The 23,530-nt window shown below is 39.5% G+C and overlaps 1 protein-coding gene across 5 annotated transcripts in view; it reads left to right on the top strand.

The window, feature by feature from the left end:
- Positions 1-23,530, top strand: part of RCAN2 (regulator of calcineurin 2) — a 289,445-nt gene that overhangs the window by 235,264 nt on the left and 30,651 nt on the right. The window lies entirely within an intron of this gene.

Genomic DNA, 23,530 nt, shown 5'->3' with positions numbered 1-23,530 from the left:
TGTCTTCTTGGACTCACCCTCCTCTGATGTATCTAAAACTCCACTGTCCACAGGATCAGTTCTAGTTATTCTCACCTTAAATGATGGATAGAAAAGCCAGCTCAGGCTGCTGGGGATCTCTCTTCTCAGCAACGCCTTTGTTGGAAGTAAGAGGGTGTTTTTTCCTGGACAGGACACACTCTGCCCTCCTAGTAAGCAGTAGCTTCTGCAAGGGCAGGAAGAAGTGAAGCAGCTCTGCTCACTGTAGTGATGCACCACTCTATGCCTGGGCACCCAGGAGGCAGCTTGTTCATAGGTCTCTTAAACCCTACATTCATGCACAGCCATTTTCCCACAGGTGTGTCCATCACACTGGTGTGTCTGAGGCAGTCCATTCCCTGTGCTGCTTAAGAGACCCTCCAGAGATGCTGATGTGGCCACCATAAGCCAGATAGGACACCTGCATGACAGTGTTGTGAGAGCGGAATGAAATAACATAGGAGAAGATGCCCAGCACAGTGTTTGATGTTGAAATGGAACTAAATGATATGCTCTCTTCCTTAGAACTAAAGAATGAATTAACTGAATTTTTTTAAATTTAATAATTCGTATTTTTTTAAGTTGATTATGAAGGTATTCCTTGGTTTATCTGGTTTAGGCAGTGCCCTATGGACTTACAGTTAGATTGAACCACATGAAATTGCCAATATTCAATGGATTTTGATCATCATAAAATGCAATTTCATTCAGTTCAACCTACAAAGACCTAGACAAGAAGTCCCTGGTGTACTGCTGGCTCAAAGCAGCAGGCTTAGAAAGTTTCTAATGCATGTCTCTACAATAATCTCTCTGAAATGGCAGGAACAAATATAATTAGAAAAAGCAATGGGTAGCATTGGAAATAGATAAAGTGCCATGAGCAGATAGAAAATCCTTCTGGAAGACAACAGGCAGATCCTATGGGCAGGAACAGCTGCTACTGCAGGGTGGCTGCTATTATCTCAGGACTCCCTCAACCCCGTACACATAAACAGCAGCACACTCTGCTCAGGGAGGATCAAGGAAAAGCAGCACCAGTTCCATAGGGCAGCTATCTGGTAGGGGAGTAAGGGGGTGACCCTATCTATTTCCAGTCTCTTGGCCTTAGCATCTGCCCCCAGCTAATGCTGTGAGTAAACAGTTCTCCAGGCAAGTGTGGAGTCAGCCTCGTGGGACTCCTTGAGGGCATTGGGGCTGCAGAGGAAACCAGAGCTGAACCTAGGAGAACTTGAGGCCAAACAGCTTTCCAGATGGTAAGGCAGCTCTGCCTGCAACAGGCTTTACCTGCCGCAGAGCAAAGCCACTCTGCTGGGCTCAGTCCTGGGACCCTGCAGTCACTTGACTCCTCCTGGCTCCCATGTCCTGAAGCCTGTCAGCACTTCCCACTCACAAGGCCAAGCCCCCAGTCTTTCCATCCAGGGTGTAGTGAAGCTATGACGAGCAGCCCAGATCCTCAAGCAGGCCTGCAGCAATCTACCTCTGAAGTATGAACAGCTGAATGCTGTCGGCTAAGTTCCCTCCACGAGCATAGCCCTCAGACTTGGAGAGTGGGTATCACTTCCCAGGGCCACGTCCCCTCCCCAGGGATAGCTTTCACCCTGTGACTGCTCCATGGGAGAGGAGGGAAACATAAGGTCCTAAACTGGTGATGTGTTTGAAGGGTACCCTTCCCCTCATTGCCACCTTGAATCTCCAGAGTACTTCGTTGGGACTGCATTGAGTTCAACTCCTCCCTCTGCCCAATCCTGGGTCCCTCAGGCCTCCACAGGTGTTGATCCGGACAGCACTCCTAAATGAAGCTCCTGTGCACAAAACCTCCACTCACAGCTCAGCCTACCTTCCAAGAAAGGCCTGTATCTGCACAGCTGCAGCTGGCACTCTTCCAGCCGTCTTGACTTACCAGCTTCATTCTAATGGTGTGAATGCACAACCAAGGATCTCCATGCACTTAAGAAGAACCAACAGCAACATACACAAATAGTGAGATAAACCAAGAGCACAGGTGACCTAGGGTATTCAGAGCTAATGCAGAAAGTAGGCAAGATCTGTTTCTTAGAAAGAGATTTATTTAACATCCCCAGAAAGATTTAACAGGCTGTGACAGCTATAACACAAGAACAGGTGCTGTGAAAAAAAGAGATATAACAAAGTAAGTGTTCCTGTGCTGGCAAAAATTTATTGGAAAATTTAGTAGAAGAGTTGAATGGATGTAACTGAGGAATAGGTTAATGATCTGAAAAATAATGTGAAATGAATTCTGAAAATACAGAGTCAAAAAACAAAGAGATGGAAAATATGGAAGAAAATAAAAACAGGTAATGGATGTAAGAAATTCCATATCCAACTAGGAATTCTGAAAGAAGGTAGCAGAAGCAATTGAGAGGAAGAAATTCTCTAAATATGAATGGGAAGCTATGAACAAAGACGCAATAAGAGCCCACTGAATGCCCTACAGGAATAGTTGGCAACTTTTTTCTGTGAAGAACCAGACAGTAAATAGTTTAAGTTTTGCAGGTTATACTTCTTGACTGTATTGCAGTACAAAAGCTTCAACACGTAACAAATGGAAGTGGTCGTGTTCCAGTAAAACCTTATTAAACATAAATAGGCATCAGGAAAGATTTGTCATAGTTTGCTGACCACTGTCTTCCAGAAATAATGGGAAAAAATCACACATCTAGTAATATTTTACTAACATTTCTGAACTCCAAAATCAGGGAAATTCTGTAAAGCTTCCAAAGATAAAACAAGGCCAGGGTCTCACTTGTCTTCTAAAACACGGTTGGCTAGAGAACAATAGTCATATTCTGGGGGAAACGGAAGTGATTCTTAACCTGGCTTATGTTCTAAGTCAAACTATCAGTCTAGTGTGATGGCAAAATACATACATGTTTGACCAGGCAATGACTCAGAGAATGTTTATCACCTGTCACTCTCAAGGGAAGGAGAGGACCTACTCAAAGATGTTTTCTCTCACAACATAACATGTTACTTAAAGAAAGTAGAAGATAGAAGATACAGTCGAAATAACTCAAGATCTAGATGAAGAGAAATCCAATGATGAGCATTATACAGAGGTCTAAAGCTCAATCCATCGAAAGTGAGACAGTAAGTCAGAGGGTGCAATGATGAGTGACTTAAAGAACACATTTGATATAATTATACAAATGATGGAATTAAGAACCTGGAAGTACAGTTTTTCGTAGTTACCAGTGAAATAAAGGCTTATGTCTCCTCTCTTCAACAAAAATAGAAACACATTTAGAAATGTTAGGAGAAAAAAAATAGACAAACATGATTCTTTAATGAGACAAGTAAAAATCTGTGCCATTAATGAAGTGAATAAAAGTGTTTTCTGAAACAGCAAATCCAAACTCCCACAAGTCAAGAAATGTAAGAATTAAGACAGTCACTAACTGTTCTTGTAAATTAATTTGTTTATAGCATGTATAACCATTACAATTACTTCTTTATGTGGCTATTTTTTTCCTACCACTACTTTGGTTACTTTTATATAATATTTTATAAATTTGCCTTTTTCTATGATTTTTTCTTAAGTAGGCTTAGGTTGTTTTTAAATTAGAAAATAAAGTCTTAAAATTTTAGTTAGGTATTAATATTTTAAACTCATCCAATTTTCTTAAGACAGATGACAAATTTTACACCTAGAAACATAAATTTTTCTTTTTTTAATTATACTTTAAGTTTTGGGGTACATGTGCAGAATGTGTAGGTTACACAGGTATACATGTGCCATGGTGGTTTGCTGCACCCATCAACCCATCATCTGCATTAGGTATTTCTCCTAATGCTATCTCTCCCCTCACCCCGTAACCCCCAACAGGCCCTGGTATGTGATGTTCCCCTCCCTGTGTCCACGTGTTCTCATTGTTCAACCCCCACCTATGAGTGAGAACATGTGATGTTTGGTTTTCTGTTCTTGTGTCAGTTTGCTCAGAATGACGGCTTCCAGCTTCATCCATGGCCCTGCAAAGGACATGAACTCATCCTTTTTATGGCTGCATAGTATTCCACAGTGTGTATATGCCACATTTTCTTTATCCAGTCTATCACTGATGGGCACTTGGGCTGGTTCCAAGTCTTCTATTGTGAACGGTGCTGCCAAAAACACACATATGCATGTGTCTTTATAGTAGAGTGATTCATAATCCTTTGGGCATATATGCAGATTGTTGGCTCAAATGGTATTTCTAGTCCTATATCCTTGAGGAATCTCCACACTGTCTTCCACAATGGTTGGTCTAATTTACACTCTCGCCAACAGTGTAAAAGTGTTCCTATTTTTCCACATTCTCTCCATCATCTGTTGTTTCCTGACTTTTTAATGAATGTCATTCTAACTGGTGTGAGGTGGTATCTCATTGTGGTTTTGATTTGCATTTTTCTAATATTTGTATTTAAAAGTATAGAAGACTCCTTTAGGAAATGACTATTTTAGAGAAATATTTTTCTGAAAGTTAGCAATTTCTTATATTTTTATTTGATTTTATTTGAGACAAGGTCTCACTCTGTTTCCCAGGCTGGAGCATAGTGGCATGATCATGGCTTACTGCAGCTTCAATTTCTCAGGCTCAAATGGTCCTCCCACGTCAGGCTCCCAGGTAGCTGGGACCACTAGTGCATGCCATTATCCCCACCTCATTTTTTTTTTGTTTTGTACAGATGTGGTCACCCTATGTTGCTCAGGCTGGTCTCAAACTTCTGGGCTCAAGTGATCCTCTCGCCTTGGCCTCCCAGAGTGCTGGGATTATAGGCATGAGCCACCATGGCTGCCTTCTTTAATTCTTTTTTCTGATAAACTTAGGTAAAGTTAAATGTAATGCTTTTCACTTAATAAAAATATTAACAGTAACAATATTTAATGTATAGGGCCAATTTTGTCTTTATGTTTGTGTATATTTTTCCAAGTGGTCTACCATGACCACATTATTTTCTAAAAAGAACAACATGATTCCTTTCAAGTTACAATATAGTTCATAGCTAGAACTTGGTAAATGTATGAATTAGAGGCTCGAAGTTACCATCACTTGCTCGTAATCTTTAATTAATCACTCAACCTCTTTTGGCCTTGGTTTCATGAAAGAAAATCATTGGGTTGAAATTTATATTTGAGGAATTTGAAAAAACTTATCCCAGACGTGTATTTTTTTTTTCTTATTTGTTTTGAATTGTTTAAACTCTTTGCATCATTTACAAGGTCAAAATGTGTCAGTGAAGATTCTTGATTTTAAATGTTGGAGGAATGTCTTTGGGTTTGGTGTATCCCTACATTCAAGTCCCAAGTTCTATGCAGGTCTGCCTCTGACTGGTGATGGGGTCTTGGGCATGTCACCCCCTGCCTGTGCTTTGCATCTTTCAACTTTCAAGTAGAGGTGTTGGAATCAGTCACCTCCAGCGTCCTTTCCAAGAGTGGAGGTTAAAATGTTGCTGGAGAGAAAGCATGATCATTGGGACCCTGTGGGAATAGTAGTTACAGGTGAGATCAGGGAAGTCTGCTGCTTATATCCATGATGCAAAGCCTGAGGATGGTCTGATTCTCATGGATGTACTGCTTCATCTTAAATGCACCAGGATTAGGCAACACAGAACAGCAGAAATAAATTGTTCTGGGGATACCCCCAGGCAGGTTGGGGTTCACATTACCAATCAGCTCAGGCTAAAGCTTTTACCATTTGAATGTCTCTGCACATTCTCTTCTTCACTTGTTCATAGGAACTTCCAACACAGTGTCCCACCTACCCAACGTGCTCCCTCTTTGTAGTGGGGAGAAGAAAACTCAGTCAAAACAAAGAACATGCAGATAAGCCAATAATAATCAAAGGAAAAACAATGTAGTGACTGTAAGAACAAAGCCGTCAACAAGGCTTAATGCATTAATTAATGAAAAGAACTGAAAACCACTAACATCCAAGGACCGTACTGGTAATTCTCAGTAGCACAATTACATAAATCAGTTTATTCAGAGTCAGGAAGTGCTTAGATCTTAAATAGTACAATCCATGTATTCTAAACCGGTACCTCTCAAACTTCAGTGGAATATGTATTATCTGGAGGGTCTTGCTGAGATAAAATTCCTGAATTAGTAGATCTAGAGACTTGTGACCTGAGATAATGCTTATTTAGGAAGCTTCCAGGAGATGCTGCTACTGCTAATCTGTTGTCCATAAGTTGGACTATAAGGATGTAAAGCACTTAGAACAGTGTATGCATTTAGGAAGAACTTGTGTTAGTGATGATTATTATTTCTAATAGATGCAAGAATTCCAACTCTCCATATGCTCATGTGCTACAGGAGTACCAAGAGTTGTGCAGCAACAGTCAAATTTTTAAGTTGAATATCTACCAGAATTTTTCTGTAAACTCATTTATGAAATTTTATGGAATAAAAATTTGTTCCATAACTTTTATTAGACCACAATAAGTAGCCCTTGGTACAAAGCACATTTATGGAGTGAGCATAATTTGCTGCTGAGAACTGCAGAGAAAGCCTGAACGTTTTGACAGGTTCCACCAATCAAGAGGACTATCACATCTTTCCAGTGAGCTGAGGAGCACAGTTTCAGAATCATTGACTCAGAGGACCAACCAATCAGTGACCACATGTCCAGTGTGCCCAAGACAGTCCTGAGGCCACAGCATAATTAATAACACTCCCTCTTCAAAGTGTCCTAGCTTGGACAATGCACTGTGTAGTCATCCTAATTATAATGGATACTATCTATAAATGGCTTTCCTCAGCTTCCCTAGCTCTCCCTAAACTTTCATTTCTACCACATGGAGAAAAGGGAATTCTCAAATTGTCTTCCTTAGCTGACAATGGCTTTGACACTAAACGATGTCTATCTTCAATAGACCTGAAGTTTTGTGTGTGACACACACACACACACACACACACATACGGAGGAAACCAAGTTTCATCAATATGATCTAGTTTGCAGGTGCTTCTAATCTGAGCTGCTTCTGTAGAGCTCTCCTCCTTTTGACAGAACCAGCTCCTTTTTCATTTCCAATCATTTCTCTAGTATTGCACAAGAATTCTTCATACTGCTGCTGGTCTATGAGATACGCGTGAGAAAAACTGACAAAAGACAAAAGATGTGTCCATCCGACTGGGTGAGATGCCCTGAAAGGGATTAAGCCATATTGACCCAGCTTCCCTCTGCTATAGATAGCCCTCTAGGATGAAACCTGCATTCTGTCACCAATGAGCTACCTTAGGCAGATCGTTTAATCTCTTTTAATTCGCTTTTTCATCTGCCTCACAGGTTTATTGTGAGAATGAAATAAATTAGCATATGTGAGGGGCATAGGGTGGGCTTGGCATATAGAAAGCATTAGAACCTAAGCCATATCTGATAAATTCCCACGTGAAAATTTAACTACTGTGCAAAACTGCATTCCCAACTTATGGGCAGTGTTAGCTATAGCCGAAGAGTCGATTTTGTTTCTACTAAATCCACTTCAGCTGTGATAGATGTTGACAGTCTTATTTCAATTTGGAAAGGCTTTCCTTGAGGGTTCTTGTGTCCTGAATCTGTGATAGGTTGAAACAATCATTTTTCTTTCAAATCTTAAGGAATTTGAACATGAGAAATTTAATTTTATGTAAAGTTCTATCATTAATATGCATCTATTTTATGTCATTATATAAAGAACAGGAAAACAAATAAATATAGGAAAGATGAGATAGAGAGGAGGAAAAGAGATTAGGAGTATAACAAGCTCCACACTTTCTAGATTAAATGATTGAATCATAAAAAGTTCCTTATATCTGCATCTTAAAAGAATGCAAATGCCATTTTAATTTCATGGGAAAAATAAGTTAAAGGATACCCTGCTGCCTTTGAAAAGCTTACTTTGATCATTTGCCAAATGGAAAAATGAATGGATTAAATTTTAAATTGCCTGTCTTCAGAAGGACGTGATATGGAACATATTTAGGATTTAGCCCTTTAACATTAAACTTGCTAAAAATGTCCTCTTCAATTATTGACAGCCCAATTTTAAAACAGAGCCTTCACCTCAATGCTGAGAAGGTAGAACACTACTTGTTTTTAGAAGTACATTTTCTATTTCTTTCAACTACAACACTGGGTAGCATGCTGGAAAGGGGTAATTTTTTAAAGAGGCTCCAAGCTGGTAAGCAGTTTGCCTATCTGCATCAGCAAGCTCATGACACATTATTTAGAATTCAAATGGAATGTATTCAGTGAAGCATCTTGCCATTAAATAAATGTAAAAAATGTGTAAGTGCTGACTGTTAAAATACCAAAATCTCAAATTTCATTTGGCTTATGTTTCCTATAATTCTGTAGGTATTTAATAACAGATGCTGTTTTGCAGCAAACAAGGCCATTCCTAGCAAAATATGGCATAGGACCAACTGGTATTTCTATCCTCTTCTTACTCAATCCTTTAAAATATCCTCCCCTCCCCCCCCCCTTTTTTTTTAGAAACAACATCATATTAATGTAAATATTTAAATCCTTTAATAATGCTGCTCTTCTGCCTGGAGAATTCTGAAGTCACTTATTTCCACACATACTAATTCTATCCATCTCTTATAATTTCTTCCTTGACCACCACCCATACACTCTCTCTCTCTGAAGACACTTCTAAAATATATTCAGAACATTTTAAATAGTAGGAGGAATTGTAAATTAAAGCTCAATAGAGGAAGGATATTTGGTAGGGGAAGTCAGGAAAGACTTCCAGAAACAAATTTGTATAATTTTATTTTGGCATCCCTGCTTTATTATATTATGGAGGATCTTAATACATTTATTCAGTGTACATTTGTTGCTTTGATTGAAAGATAGCATTGAAGAAAAGAACAAATTCACCAAAGGTAATATGTGGGAGGGAAGACTGTTCTCTCAACATTGCCTGGTTCATTTTACCATCAAGAGAGCCATTTTCTTCTTTTTTGTTAATTATACTTTGAGTTCTGGGGTACATGTGCAGTTACCAGGGTTTGTTACATAGGTATACACATGCTATGGTGGTTTGCTGCATCCATCACCCCGTCATCTACATTAGGTATTTCTTCTAATGCTATTCCTGCCCTATTCCCCCAACCCCTGCTATCACTTCCCTAGGCCCCCAACTCCCAATAGGCCCCAGTATGTGGTGTTCCCCTCCCTGTGTCCATGTGTTGTCATTGTTCAATACCCAATTATGAGTGAGAACAGGTGGTGTTTGGTTTTCTGTTCTTGTGTCAGTTTGCTCAGAATGATGGTTTCCAGCTTCATCCATGACCCTGCAAAGGACATGAACTCATCCTTTTTATGGCTGCATAATATTCCATGGTGTATATGTGCCACATTTTCTTTATCCAGTCTATCATTGATGGGCATTTGGGTTGGTTCCAAGTCTTGGCTATTGTGAACAGGGCCGCCATAAACATGTGTGCGCATGTGTCTTTATAACAGAATGATTTATAATACTTTGGGTATATACTCAGTAATAGGATTGCTAGGTCAAATGGAATTTCTATTTCTATATCCTTGAGAAATCACCACGCTGTCTTCCACAATGGTTGAACTATGTTACACTTCCACCAACAGTGTAAAAGTGTTCCACATCCTCTCTGGCCTCTGTTATCTCTTTTTAATGATCACCATTCTAACTGGTGTGAGATGGTATCTCAATGTGGTTTTGATTTGCATTTCTTTAATGACAAATGATAATGAGCTTTCTTTCATATGCTTGTTAGCTGCATAGATGTCTTCTTTTGAAAAGTGTCTGTTCATATGCTTTGCCCACTTTTTGATGGGGTTGTTTTTTCTTTTAAATTTGTTTAAGTTCTTTGTAGATTCTGGATATTAGCCCTTTGTCAGATGAGTAGATCGCAGAATTTTTCTCCTATTCTCTTGGTTATCAGCTCACAGTAATCATACTTTCTTTTGCTGTGCAGACTCTCTTAAGTTTAATTAGATCCCATTTGTCTATTTTGGCTTTTGTTGCCATAACTTTTGCTGTTTTCATCATGAAGTCCTTGTCAATGCCTATGTCCTGAATGGTATTGCCTAGGTTTTTTTTCTAGGGTATTTATGGTGTTAGGTCTTATATTTAAATCTTTAATCCATCTGGAATTAATTTTTGTGTAAGGTGTAAGAAGGGATCCAGTTTCAGCTTTCTGAATGTGGCTAGCCAGTTTTCTCAATGCCATTTATTAAACAGGAAATCTTTCCCCATTGCTTGTTTTTGTCAGGTTTGTCAAAGATTAGATGGTTGTAGATGTGTGGCATTATTTCTAAGGCCTCTGTTCTGTTCCATTGGTCTACATCTCTGTTTTGGGACCAGTTCCATGCTGTTTTGATTACTATAGCTGTCTAGTATAGTTTGAAGTCAGGTAGCGTGATGCCTCCAGCTATTTTTTTCCCCCTTAGGATTGTCTTGGCTATGTGGACTCTTTTTTGGTTCCATATGAAGTTTAAGGTGTTTTTTTCCAACTCTGTGAAGAAAGTCAATGGTAGCTTTGTGGGGACAGTGCTGAATCTATAAGTTATTTTGGGTAGTATGGCCATTTTCATATTAATTCTTCCTAACCATGAGCATGGAATGTTTTTCCATCTGTTGTGTCCTCTCTTATTTCCTTGAGCAGTGGTTTGTAGTTCTCCTTGAAGAGGTCCTTCACATCCCTTTTTGTATTCCTAGGTATTTTATTCTCTTTGTAGCAATTGTTAATGGGAGTTCACTCATGATTTGGCTCTCTGTCTGTTATTGGTGTATAGGAATGCTTGTAATTTTAGCATATTGATTTTGTATCCTGAGACTGCTGAAGTTGCTTATCAGCTTAAGGTGATTATGGGCTGAGACAATGGTGTCTTCTAAATATACAAACATGTCATTTGCAAAAGAGACAATTCGATGTTCTCTTTTCCTAATTGAATGCACTTTATTTCTTTTTCTTGCCTGATTGCCCTGGCCAGAACTTTCAATACTGTGTTGAAAAGGAGTGGTGAGAGAAGGCATCCTTGTCTTGTGCCAGTTTTCAAAGGGAATGCTTCCACTTTTTGCCTATTCAGTATGAAATTGGCTGTGGGTTTGTCATAAGTAGCTCTTACTATTTTGAGATACATTCCATCGATACCTTTTTAGAGTGTTTAGCATAAAGGGCTGTTGAATTTTGTCAAATTTTATCCTTTGCTCTTCTCTGCATCTATTGAGATAATCATCTGGTTTTTGTCTTTCATTCTGTTTATGTGATATTTTATAGTTCCCAATCCAACAGCACATCAAAAATCTTATCCATCACGATCAAGTTTGCTTCATCCTTGGTATGCAAGGTTGGTCCAACATATACAAGTGAGCCCTTTTCAAAGTGTAGGCATCTGCATTGCACACAGTTGGTACTCAATAGTGAATACATGATCAAAACACAGAAATGACACCATTTCTGCCTTTGAAGCTCTTATAATCCAGTTAATGATGCCACAGTTGCCCTTACAACACTGTTGAGCACTGCAGAAGGATGTCTAAACCTTACTGGGATTCAGGGTAGATTTCTTGGATTTAAGATATGAGCTAGAACTTGAGAGACAATTAGAAAGTTATCTGGAGGAAAAGCCTGTCGCTAGCAGAAGAAAGAGCAAATGTGAAGGCTTGGAGACACATAATAACTTGCCTTTGTGAACCTCTAAAGAGAAGTTTGGCTGGAATATAGGGAACAAGAGCAAAGGTGAGATACGAGCTTAACGGGCTTTGTGATTGCAGTTTTATGAATGGCCATTAATGCTAAGCAGAGCCTCATTCTAAAAGCTGTGCAGTGCCACTGAAGAATTTCAAAGAGGAACTATATGATCAGAATTTTCTCCTTTACTTTGTTTATTTAAGACAGAGCCTCACTATATTGCTGAGGCTGGTCTCGAACTCCTAAACTCAAGCAATCCTACCACTTTAGCCTCCTAAAATGCTAGGATTGCAAGCATGAACCACTGCACCCAGCCCAGAACTTTCTCTTTTAGAAAGACCTCTCTAGCAGCAGGCTTTTAAGGTTGATTCTTGGGTAGCCAGACAGAGACTAGGGAGACCAAGTGCAGTCAGAAGGGAAGCCACAAAATTGATGGCAGAATGAACATGGGGCTGATGGGAGATGTATTGAAAGGTACAGAGAACATAGGGTTTGTTGACTAGTGGGATGTGGAAGTGAGGGAGAAGGAAGAGATCAGGATAACATTTAGGTTGCCTGCTTGATGGGGCCATTTGTTGTGATAGGATAAGTGGCAGACTTAGAGGCCCCAGCTTAAAAAAGAATGACTTGAGGGTCACTACATGTAAGGCACCTATTGGAAATCTCAGCAAAACAATTTAATATGGAGTATGGAGATCTGGTGACGGGTTTGTCTAAAAGACAGTAGAGTGTGTTGGGAGAAGAGGAGAAAGGAATGAGGTAGGAGGGGCTTACCTACCCTATGTGAGCTTCTGATGTTTTCAGTAGTCACTGGCATCTTTATCCTTTGCTCTCTGTCTCTCTGAGCTCCAGCTAATGGTGCAGGATCCCCAAAGGGAAAGATTGAAGGTAATTACCCAGTTGATTTCCTCTTTAGAATTATTTAATTTACCATGTTGTTTTGTAAAGGACATGTTTAAACCTATACAGACATAAAGGAATTTGTGTGGTTAACTAGGGCTCTACATTTTAAGTAGATAATAACATCAATAAAATCAAGTTAGTATAATTAGAGTTGATTTTATAGGAGACACTTTGCTAGCATTCCTATAATTGTTCTTTATAATCTTTGAAGATTATACACAGGTACAAGTATGGACATAAATATATAGATAGATGTAGACATAGATATAATATGCTTGGTTCTGCATATAGGGAGATTTGGATATAGAGCTAATAAGCCAAATGCAGGCATGTAAGCAAAATGTTTATCTTCCAATCTGGGATTAATAACAACAGCTCACACAAATTGTGTTCAGCACATTTTAAAGTGATTTAAATATACTAATTTACTTAACAGCCAGAATACCCCTATGAGGTAGATATTGTCATTATTTCTATTTTATAGATAAGGAACCTGAGGCATCAATGGGTAAGTACATTGTTCAAGGTTGCACAGCTGGGACCAGGATTTAAACTAGGTAGTGTAGCTTTAGAGTTTGCTATAACATAACTTTATACTGCCTCTTTATACCTATGTTTAATAGATAAATGAATATTTAAATGAATTTAAAGTGAAATTCCTGTCCTCTTGTGAGATTGGATAAGCTGTAAAGGAGGCTGTGCATTTCATCAATTACACATGCATAATTAGAGCCTATAGATATCAGGGCTGATGACAGCCACAGACGTTTCTACAGATTAATGATCAAAGAAGAGGAATTGATGGGCCAGAGAAGGTTGAAGCTGTCAGCTTTTAGGAAATGCCCTAAGCCAAAGCAGCCATTGATATTGTAAACTGAAATGTGGCAGGTATTAAAGGACTGTCAGATCCTTCCTTTGTATAAAAAGTATTTATTACCATGCACAGAAGTCCAATTTTCTGGCATGTAACAGAGATTTGTATTCATAACTACTCACTCAGAGGTCTTTTTTTTATTGGACTTTAGGTTCTGAGGTACATGTGCACATCATGCAGGATTGTTGCATAGGTACACACATGGCAATGTGGTTTGCTGCCTCCATCCCCCTGTCACCTACATCTGGAATTTCTCCTCATGTTATCCCTCCCATACCCCGCCAACAGACCCAAGTGTGTGATGCTCCTCTCCCTGTGTCCATCTGTTCTTATTCCTCAACACCCGCCTATGAGTGAAAACATGCAGTGTTTGATTTTCAGTTTTTGTGTCAGTTTGCTGAGAATGATGGTTTCCAGATTCATCCATGTCCCTGCAAAGGACACAAACTCATCATTTTTTATGGCTGCGTAGTATTCCATGGTGTATATGTGCCTCATTTTCCTTGTCCAGTCTATCATCAATGGGCATTTGGTTTGGTTCCAGGTCTTTGCTATTGTAAACAGTACTGCTATGAACATACATGTACACGTGTCTTTATAATAGAATGATATATAATCCTTTGGATATATACCCAGTAATGGGATTGCTGGGTCAAATGGAATTTCTATTTCTAGGTCCTTGAAGAATCACCACACTGTCTTCCACAATGGTTGAACTTGTTTACACTCCCACCAACAGTGTAAAAGTGTTCCTATTTCTCCACATCCTGTCCATCTGGACCTGGACAGATTTTTTAATGATTGCCATCAGTGTGATGTGGTATCCCAATGTGGTTTTGATTTGCATTTCTCTAATAATCAGTGATGATGAGCATTTTTTCATGTTTGCTGGCCTTATATATGTCTTCTTTTGAAAAGTGTCTGTTCATATCCTTTGCCAGCTTTTGGATGGGTTTCTTTCTTGTAAATATGTTTTAGTTCTTTTTAGATTCTGGATATTAGCTCTTTGTCAGATGGGTAGATCGCAAAAATTTTTTCCCATTCTGTTGGTTGCCGTTTCACTCTAATGATTGTTTCTTTTGCTGTACAGAAGCTGTGGAGTTTGATTAGGTCCTATTGTGTATTTTGGCTTTTGTTGCCAATGCTTTTGGTGTTTTGGTCATGAAGTCCTTGCCTATTCCTATGTCCTGAATGGTTTTGCCTAGGTTTCCCCTAGGGTTTTTATGGTGTTAGGTCTTATGTTTAAGTCTTTAATCCATCTGGAGTTAATTTTAGTGTAAGCTGTCAGGAAGGGGTCCAGTTTCTGCTTTCTGCACATGGCTAGCCAGTTATTCCAACACCATTTATTAAACAGGGAATCCTTTTCCCATTGCTTTTTATTGTCAGGTTTGTCAAAGATCGGATGGTTGTAGATGTGTGGCATTGCCTCCAAGGCCTCTGTTCTGTTCCATTGGTCTATATCTCTGTTTTGGCACCAGTACCATGCTGTTTTGATTATTGTAGCTTTGTAGTATAGTTTGAAGTCAGGTAGTGTGATGCCTCCGGCTTTGTTCTTTTTGCTTAGGATTGTCTTGGCTATGCAGGCTCTCTTCTGGTTCCATATGAAGTTTGAGGTGGTTTTTTTCAGTTCTGTGAAGAAGGTCATAGGTAGTTTGATGGGGATAGTGTTGAATCTATAAATTACTTTGGGCAGTATGGCCATTTTCATGATATTGACTCTTCCGAATCATGAGCTTGGAATGTTTTTCCATCTGTTTGTGTCCTCTCTTATTTCCTTAACCAGTGGTTTGTAGTTCTCCTTGAAGAGGTCCTTTACATTCTTTGTTAGTTGTATTCCTAGGTATTTTATTCTCTTCGTAGCAATTGTGAATGAGAGTTTGCTCATGATTTGTCTGTTAGTCTGTTATTGGTGTACAGAAATGCTTGTGATTTCTGCACATTGATTTTGTATCCTGAGACTTTGCTGAAGTTGCTTATCAGTTTCAAGAGATTTGGGGCTGAAATGATAGGGTCTTAAAAATATACAATCATGTCATCTGCAGATAGAGACAATTTGACTTCCTCTTTTCCTAATTTAATACCCTTTTTTTTTTTTTTTCTTGTCTAGTTGCTCTGGCTAGAACTTCCAATACTATATTGAATAGGAGTGGTGAGAGAGGGCATCCTTGTCTAGTGCCGGATTTCAAAGGGAATGCTTCCAGTTTTTGCCCATTCAGTGTGATATTGGCTGTAGGTTTGTCATAAAGAGTTTTTATTATTTTGAGATATGTTCCTTCAATACCTACTTTAGAGTTTTTAGCATAAAGGCTGTTGAATTTTGTCAAAGGCCTTCTCTACATCTATTGAGATAATCGTGGTTTTTCTCTGGTTCTGTTTATGTGGCAGATTACATTTATAGACTTGTGTATGTTGAACCAGCCTTGCAAACCCAGAATGAAGCCTACTTGATTGTGATGGATAAGCTTTTTGATGTGTTGTTGCAATCTGTTTGCCAGTATTTTATTGAAGATTTTTGCATCTATGTTTATCATGGATATTGGCCTGAAGTTTTCTTTTTTTGTTGAGTCTCTGCCAAGTTTTGGTATCAGGATGATGTTGGTCTCATAAAATGATTTGGGAAGGATTCCCTCTTTTGGGATTGTTTGGAATAGTTTCAGAAGGGATGGTACCAGCTCCTTTTTGTATGTCTGGTAGAATTCAGCTGGGAACCGTCTGGACCTGGAATTTTTTTGGTTGGTAGGCTATTAATTGCTGCCTCAACTTCAGCCCTTGTTATTGGTCTGTTCAAAGTTTCAACTTCTTCCTGATTTAGGCTTGGGAGGGTGCACACGTCCAGGAATTTATCCATTTCTTCCAGGTTTACTGGTTTATGTGCAAAGAGTTGTTTGTAGTAATCTCTGATGGTAGTTTGTATATCTATGGAGTCAGTGGTGATATCCCCTTTATTGTTTTTTATTTCATCTATTTCATTCTTCTCCCTTTTCTTTTTTATTAGTCTGGCTAGTGGTCTATTTTGTTGATCTTTTCACAAAACCAGCTCCTGGTTTTATTGATTTTTTGAAAGTTTTTTTGTGTCTCTATCTCCTTCAGTTCTGCTCTGATCTTAGTTATTTCTTGTCCTCTGCTAGATTTTGAGGGTTTTTTTGTTTTGTTTTGTTTTGTTTTTTACCTTGCTCCTCTAGCTCTTTCAATTTTGACGATAGGGTGTCAATTTTAGATCTTTCCTCATTTCTCTGGTAGGCATTTATTGCTATAAAATGCCCTCTAGACTGCTTTAAATGTGTCCTGGAGATTCTGGTACATTGTGTCTTCATTCTTGTTGGCTTCGAAGAACATCTTTATATCTGCCTTCATTTCATTGTTTATCCAGTCGACATTCAGGAGCCAGTTGTTCAGTTTCCGTGTGGTAAATCACTCCTGAGCAAATGCAAAAGAATGGACGTCATAACAAACAGTCTCTCAGACCACAGTGCAATCAAATTAGAACTCAGAATTAAGAAATTAACTCAGAACCGCACAACTTCAGAGGTCTTTAGTATGCCTGGTCCACTCTCCTCCCTATCCTGGATACATGTAGGAGAGCTCCTTCCTGCTAGTCCCTACATTTTTATAGACCCATTGGGAGACTTAGAAGTATCCTGGTACAGGCAGGAAGCTTGCAGGCATCCACAAATGGTACCTTGCTTGGCACAGCTAGGCTGCATAACCTCTAGTGAGTGACCCACCAGAACAAGCCCTGGGTTTGAGTAATGAGGTCTCACTCACCCAAAGAATGGGCAGTCACTGCATGGAATCAGAACCAACAAGAGCCCTAGGCATGCAAACTATGCCACCTTTGATTTCCTCTCTTGGACCATTCACCTGACCCTACTTATTGGACAGCTTTCAGGATAGGTTCCAAGCAATCCCCTCAGTTGCTCCTCTTCCTCAGTCTCAACCTTGGGTACTTACAAAGTGGATTTAGGCAAGGAAGAGATATACTCACCCATCTATAATAGTGTGCATTGACTGAAACTTTGTGGATGTAAGTCTCTTGGCTCTCATTCTGGTGATTAAACCTTTTAGGGAAATGACTCTCATCAGCTAAGGGTGTAATATTTTGAATATGATAAGAAATATATTTTTTTGTCTTCCTCCCTTTTTCCTGATGCACAGTTCCAAGAACCCCTGGAATCTCCTCAGTGATGTGTCTTTTTGTGTCTAATGAGATCACTAGGGGCCCTGGGTGGCCTCAGGATGGGGTTGGAACTTTCAGCCTTAAACCTACTGTCTGATCTCTGGGAAGGAGAGAAATGCTGAAGTTAGAGTTAATCACCAATTGGCAGTGATGTGATCACTTCTGCCTGTATAAGGACGCCTACATAAAAACCCAAAGGATGGCATTCAGGGGGCTTCCAGGTTGCTGAACATGGTACTGAGAGCGTGTTATAGTCCAGAGAAGAGCACGGAAGCCCAGTGCCTCTTCTCGCATACTTTGCTCTATACATCTCTTCCATCTGACTGTTACTGACTTGTATTCTTTATAATAAATGGATGAGCATGAGCAAAGGGCTTCTCTAAGTTCTGTAAGCCACTCTAGCAAATGATCAAACCTGAGGAGGGGGTTGTGGGAACTTCCAGTTTATAACTGGTAGGTCAGAAGTAAAACCTGGTCTTACAATTGGTGTTCAAAGTGGGGCAGTCTTGGGGTACTGAGCCCTTAATCTTTGGGATCTGACACTATCTTCAGGTAGATATAGTCAGAATTGAATTAAAGTGTTGGACATCTAGTGGGTGTCTACAGAGAACTGGAGAATTGCTTGCTGTTAGAAAAACTCCATGTTCTGATGACCAGAAATGAAGTAATGTGAGAATATAGAAAGATAATGTTGTGGGGTTTTTTTTTTTCTGTACAGTACAGGGATAGAAACACTGTACTTGTATGAGTTCTTCTGAAAACCTGACTCTGGATTATTTTGTGGTGGCATAGCATATACTTCACTCTCTCTTGGGCATATTTCCTGGGGATTAAATGAGGCTTCAGCTTTAGGGCCCCTCATTTGCATTGGTCTCAACCAAGACTTAGTAAAGCCCTAGTGTTGTGTTCATGTGGTCATATATTTTTGCAAAAGCTGTTTCTTAATTATTTTTGTTCTGATTCATAAAAAGCAAACCTCCCATGTTATGTTTGTGTTTAGTTTTTTTTGTTTTTGAGACAAGGTCTCACTCTGTCACTCAGGCTGGAGAGCAGTGGCGTGGTCTTCGCTCAATCAGCAACCCCCGCCTCCCAGGTTCAAGTGATTCTCCCACCTCGGCCTTAAGAGTGGCTGAGACTACCTGTGTGCACCACCGTGCCTGGCTAATTTTTTAATATTTGTGCTTAGTTTTCTATTATTTTGCTTAAAGAAGGCTCCCTAAGGTGTGAAAGCTTCCAGTTCCATAATATTTGAATTCACCCCACTCTGCCTCCCTCATTCAAAGGTTATTCCAGTTAATAGTCCTCATATATGTTTTTATTTGTTTTGGAGGCATTTGGGGTTTTTTGTTTGTTGGCTTGGATTTTTTCCAGTTCTAAATATATAGGTGATGGCTAAGTAGAATCAGAGAAATTGAGATTTTCTTAACTGAAAAAAACTCAAAATGTACTTTATCATAGCAATGTTATTCAGCCACAGTGAATAACATCGGACTAATTTAGGACTGCTACTGGGAAAAAATAAAATAGAACATGGAACTTGTTCCACTGAGAGAGGTGTATGATGAATCCATGAGGTTTAGAACAAAATGGCTTCTTCTAGAGTTTGAGGCTATTAGATCTTTGTCTCTCACAAGAACTCCAGGGAGAAAGGATAAAGACTTCTGTACCTTTACCAACAAGCTGTCTTTTCTTGAAGCAGATGCATGACACAATGTCTGTCTGCTTCTTATTAGTCAAGAAAAATTGCAGTTCTTTTCACAATGATTTTTATTTAGGTAGCATCAGGACCACAAATGGAGCAAAGTGTAATTTCATACAAGTTTGCCGGCCTAAGAAATCCTAATAGGCTAAAGTCCAGATGTGAGAACTCTCACATGCAGGCCAGTTATGGCGATCACATAAGGAGTCTGTATCCTTAAAGGTTTACAATAGCAGTCCCTTGTCCAGGAAGTCCTCTTGAGAGGTCCATCATATCCAGAATGGTCCTTTAACATGGGATTTGCCTATGCCTTGTCAATGGTATCCATTGAGAAGTGATAAACCTAAAGGAGTGGTTTTACTCTCTGGCAGTTTCTAGGAGGTATTATCTGACAGATGAGAACCTTGTGATTTTGAGAGATCCTAAATTTCATATTAAAGCAATTTATGCCCAAAGGGATCATAAGTGTGAAAATTGAAAAATATATAAAGCATACGACATCATTTGGAAAGCAGATAAAAGCAACATTGGACTTCCCTAGTGGCTGTTTCTTCAAGGTCAGCACTGTTCTTTAGAATTGACAACGAAAGCTGGTTTTCTTATTCCTGTTTTGGTACTTCTCACTCCTCTATATGTATCAGTGACATTTATGCAGTATAAAAAACTTCAACTCACTAGTTTTGGTTTTGCTAACCGGCTAGTTGTGTGACTCTGTGTAGATGGTTAACTTCTCTGGCTTTCAGCTGCTTTCTAGGTGATATGGTTTGGCTCTATGTCCCCACCCAAATCTCATCTTGAACTGTAATCAGCATATATCAAGGGAGGGACCACGTGTTGAATGAGGAAAGTGATTGGTTCATGGGGGGTAGTTTCCCCCATGCTGTTCTCATGATTAGTGAGTGAGTTCTTATGAGATCTGATAATTTCATAAGGGGCTCTTTCCCCTTTTACTCTGTCCTGCTGCCAGGTAAGACATGCCTGCTTCCCCTTCTGCCATGATTGTCAGTTTCCTGAGACCTCCTCAGCCATGTGGAACTCTGAGTCAATTAAACCTCATATACATATACATACATACATACATATATATATATATGTGTGTGTGTGTGTGTGTGTGTGTGTATATATATAATCCAATCTCAGGTATTTCTTTATAGCAGTGTGAGAATGAACTAATACTAATACACTGGGTTTCTCAAGGATAATGAAAATTTTAATTCTCCCTCAAAGACTTATTGAGGATTGAGTGAGATAATATATTAGAAGTTACGGTTTGTCTGCCACTTGTCTGATTTAGAGTTAAATTGAGAGTAATATTTTAATATCCTAATATTTTATAAAATATTTTGGGGTTTTATGTTGACCAATCAAATAGAACATATTGGGCACTTCCTGAGTACTAAGGTCACTGCTAAAGACTATTGATTGAAGAAAAGTAATACTTGGTTACATTCTGATTGGAAACTCTAACAGATCAATTGCTGCTTGTTTCTTGTTCTGTAATTACTGAAGACAATGTTCTCCACATAACAGTACCTTTTTTTTATGAGGATGCTGGACAGATCCTTCTGCCTGGTTTTTAGATCGGGCCCATCTTTATTCCATAGTATTAATGATGAGGGCTACTCTATCCTGTTAATGTTAAGAAAGATTGCAGGCAAAATGTGGTCCACTCATGGCAATATTCAAGGATCTATGAGAAGCTTTTCTGAACAGACCTCCTTCTTGGCTTTAATGTATGTTTCTATCCTTGTTTCCCCCTTTTTCTCTACTCATTTTCTATTTTACTTTATTTTGCCATCATATATCTTTATAAGCCATGTTTGAGTCTTCTTAAAAATGTGGTACACAAATAAGAAAGAAAGAAGTATAGTAGAGGTAAAATAAGATTTAAGGACAACCACAGTAACCCTCTATAAGACAGGAATAAATACCTGTGTCTGTACATTTCAGACTACTTAAGAAAAGCAAGTGTATCTAGAGGTAGAAGCCTTAACATCCAGAAACATTCATATTTGACAACATATAATTTTATTTCAAATATGGCCTGAGTTAGGCCTGGATCTGTGTTTGTTATTTGGTAAGCAGCCACACTCACATCGTCTGGCATTCTACCTGGAACATCTTTTATTTTACTATTATTATGAGACAGTCTTGCTCTGTCACCCAGGTTGGAGTGTAGTGGCACAATCTTGGCTTACTGCAACCTCCACCATCTGGGTTCAAGCGATTCTCCTGCTTCACCCTCCCGAGTAGCAGGGATTACAGGGATGTGCCACCATGCCCAGCTAATTTTTATGTTTTTAATAGAGACAGGGTTTCACCATGTCTGCTAGGCTGGTCTGAAACTCTGACCTCAGGTGATCCTCCTACCTCAGCCTCCCAAAGTGCTGGGATTACAGGAGGGAACCACTGTGCCTGGCCCCAAACCCCTATTCTAACCATTCCCACTTTCTTCTCTGGAGCCCCTTATTGATTTTCTCAGAGTAGCATTTGTGCTCTACAATAATCACTCCACATACTCTCCCTACCAAGTCCTTCATTGCTCTGGGCAATGCTGATTCCCTAGCAATTACACATTGCTGGGCAGATCACTCTCCAGTTCTTCACCTCTCAAGCCCAGGATATGAGGCTTAGAATTTCTTGGCTTCTCTCCAGGCTTCTAGACTGCATTCCTTTTTATACATGATCTCTGTGAAGCCCCTGCCCTCCAGTTGAACTCTTTTCTTCCCGTCTGTGCTGCCGTACCTTATGGCTCTCCAGGGCACTCCTCTTGTTTCTCACGCAGCTCATCTGGCTCATGGTTGCCTCTCTACTGTTCCCTGTTGGACCCCTGAGTCAGTGGTCACCATGCAACTGTCTCACCTCACTATTCTTTAGCCTCTATCCTCATCATCCTCTCCCTGTCATCCATAACGTTTCCATTCAGACGCCTCATGTTGACTCTTAGGGCATCTAACACTGAAAACCTTCTGATACCTTAAACTTATAAAATTATCTTCCGGATTTACAATTTTTAATCTTCTACTTTTCCCACTATGTCATTCCTATTTTTCTAACTCATCCAGAACCTTGAAGTCTCACATCTTCCCATTCTTTCAGTCGAATGTGATACTCCTGGCTTCTCTTCTTTCTTCATACCCTCTCTTAGTTAGCCATCTCATAGCCTACTTGTCAACCCTTTCAATTTATTTCTTCATCTTTCTTCTCCTATCCCTCAACACACACACACACACACACACACACACACACACACACCCCTGTCATGTACTCATCACCTTGGAATGACCCAAATATCCACTTCCTCCTCCCCTGGGGGGAAAATGGTGTAATTATATTAAATTGCTCTATATTCTTCCCAGAGTCATCTGATTCTGTAGATCTACAAGGCTGCCTACATTTGTTTCCTGGGGCTGTTGTGACCAAGTGCCACAAACTGAGTGGCTTAAAACAATAAAAATTTATTATCTCATGGTTCTAAAGGCTGAAGTTCAAAGCCAAGGTGTCAGCAGTGCCACAAACCCTCTGGATCCCATAGGAGAATCCTTTTTTGCCTTATCCTAGCTTCTGCTGGTTTGCTAGCAATATTCAGCAGTCCCTGGATTTTTCTCTGCCCTTCACTCCTCCATCTGTGGTTAATCTATTGCAGATGTGCCACTCCACTGTCTTCACAGGACACTCTCCCTATGTTTCTCTGTGCTCACATGGCTATTTTCTTGTAAGGATGCTAGTCAGATTAGGGTCCCACACCACTTTAGTGTGACATCTTTTTAACTCATTTATCTTTGATGACCCTATTTCCAAATAAGGTCATATTCTGAGGTATTGGGGTTCAGACTTCAACACATCCTTACTATTTCTTCTCTCTCCCTCTTCATTAGTTTCATTTCTTCAGCCAATAAGTGTTTCCCACACTACCAAAACTCTGCTTGTGACCATGACTTCCCATATAGTTATCATTCCAGCTCCCTGTTTTTTATTGCCAAACTCTCTTTCCAGCTTTTTCTCTGCCCTTCACTCCTCCATCTGTAATTAATCTATTACATCTGTTCAAATAGATCTCTCGAAAAGGTCATCAGCATCATTCCATTTGTCAAATCCAGTGGTGTCATCTCCATCTTCACCCTATTTGACTTTTCTGCAGCATTCAGTACCAGTATTATCACACTTCCTATGGGACAGCTCTTTTCTGACTATGATGTTTAC

This window comes from Sapajus apella, unplaced genomic scaffold, assembly GCF_009761245.1.
Source record: "Sapajus apella isolate SASKATOON/1434 unplaced genomic scaffold, GSC_monkey_1.0 scaffold41, whole genome shotgun sequence".
NCBI lineage: Eukaryota > Metazoa > Chordata > Mammalia > Primates > Cebidae > Sapajus > Sapajus apella.
The sequence above is the reverse complement of the archived record's forward strand: the minus strand, read 5'-3'. Positions and strand labels throughout refer to the sequence as shown.